Source organism: Solanum tuberosum, unplaced genomic scaffold (genome assembly GCF_000226075.1).
Source record: "Solanum tuberosum cultivar DM 1-3 516 R44 unplaced genomic scaffold, SolTub_3.0 scf00554, whole genome shotgun sequence".
Classification (NCBI taxonomy): domain Eukaryota; kingdom Viridiplantae; phylum Streptophyta; class Magnoliopsida; order Solanales; family Solanaceae; genus Solanum; species Solanum tuberosum.
In genome coordinates this window covers 248,130-250,448 of record NW_006239480.1, presented here as the reverse complement: position 1 = coordinate 250,448, position 2,319 = coordinate 248,130, and positions in this window count along the sequence as shown.

Below are 2,319 nucleotides of genomic sequence, written 5' to 3'. Positions count from 1 at the left end.
ATTGGGGTCTTTGCCTTTCTGAAATTCAAATACTTGAACTTTTCAAGTACCTTTTGAATATAATGAGATTGAGACAATGCTAGACCGTTAGGAGTTTTGTGAATCTTAATTCCCATATCAAATCGGCTACTCCTAGATCTTTCATATCAAACTTACTAGTGAGCATACGCTTAGTAGCTTTTATATTGACAATGTCCTTGCTCATTATCAGCATGTCATCCACATATAGGCATACAATGACTTCCTGATCTGGAGTGTCTTTAATGTAAACACATTTATCACACTCATTGATCTTAAATCCATTTGACAGCATGGTTTGATCAAACTTTGCATGCAATTGTTTCGGTGCTTGTTTTAGTCCATAAAGTGACTTAACAAGTTTGCATACTTTCTTTTCTTTACCGGGAACTATGAAGCCCTCAGACTGTTCTATGTAAATCTCTTCCTCCAGCTCTTCATTTAAGAAGGCAGTTTTCACATCCATTTAATGGATTTCAAGACCGTATACTGCAGCTATGGCAATTAACATCCGAATTTATGTAATCCTAGTCACTGGCAAGTTTGTGTTAAAATAATCAAGACCTTTTTTCTGTCTAAAGCCTTTGACAACAAGTCTTGCTTTATATTTGTCAATAGTTCCATCATTTTTCATCTTCTTTTTGAAGATCCATTTTGAACCCAAGGGTTTGTTCCCTGGAGGAAGATCAACCAAATCCCAAGTATGATTGCTTAAGATTGATTTAATCTCACTATTGATAGCCTCCTTCCAAGAGGTTGAGTCGCTAGACAACATTGCTTCCTTGAATGTTTGAGGCTCACTTTCAAGAAGGAATGTTACAAAATCAGATCCAAATGAAGTAGTTGTCCTTTGACGTTTACTACGCCTTGGACTCTCTTCATTGGTTTCATTCTCTTTTGGTTCTTCTCGAGGTTGTTTAGACGCCCCCACTAGATGACTCAAGTCAAGTTTTGTACGGATAGATATGTTCAAAAAAATCAGCATTATCTGATTCCATTACCGTATTATCATGAATAGCTGGATGTTCGGACTTATGAACCAAAAATGGACATGCCTTACTATTTGTGGCATATCCAATGAATACACAATCTACAGTCTTAGACCCTATTTTCACCCTCTTAGGTATAGGAACCTGGACTTTGGCTAGACACCCCCACACTCTGAAATATTTCAAGTTGGGTTTTCTACCTTTCCATTTCTCATATGGAATAACATGTGTCTTCGTGTGAGGCACTCTATTGAATATTTGATTTGCTGTAAGGATAGCTTCGCCCCACAAGTCTTGTGGTAAACCTGAACTTATAAGTAAGGTATTCATCATTTCCTTTAAAGTTCAGTTATTCCTTTTTGCAATTCCATTAGATTGAGGACAGTAAGGTGTAGTAGTTTGATGGATGATTCCATTTTCCAAACATATTTCTGCAAATAAAGATTCATATTCTCCACCTCTATCACTTCTGATCATTTTGATCTTTCTATCCAACTGATTTTCAACTTCAGTTTTATATTGCCTAAATACATCTATTGATTCATCCTTACCATTTAGCAAATAGACATAACAATATCTAGTGCAATCATCAATAAAAGTTATGAAATACTTTTTCCCACCACGTGTTAGTGTTGACTTCATGTCACAAATGTCCATGTGATTGATGAAAAGTTGGGACTATTTTGAAGAGTTGTGACTTTTATGAAAAGTTGTGACTTTTATGAAAAGTGGTGATCTTTCCGAAAGATTATGACTTTTCAAAGGTTTGTGACCTTTCTGGTAAGGCACAATAAGAACATTTTCGCACTACCCTCTGCTTTCTATAAATTGAGGGATTTCCTCTCATTTTAAAAGAACCAAAATTTGGACTTCTTCTTCTACTACTAAATCTAGTAGTCTAAGTGTACTTTACTGCCGTTGAGTGGCTCACTGACACCAGCGTTGTGGGTATCAATACACTGGTGATTGAGATCATTCTATCCTGGGAGGACATATTCCAAATCAAACCTCGGATACTAGAGGGAATAATTTCCTTAAGGGGACACTGTGCATTCAGTGGGCTTGATCTTCTTTCTGTTTTTCCAAATTCTGATTTTGTTTTGTTCTAAGTATCTTAGGAATACAAGATGAACAACAATAAATTGTTATGTTTCATTTGTGTATTAATTCATTACTAGATCTACTTTTATTGGATATGTATTTGTAAAACTTGTTCATCATATTCACAAGAACTTTATTTAGATTTTAATTAAGGTCTTATAAACTATTCTGGGTATTTCCTCACCAATTATTTTTTTGTTAAAGTGGATTT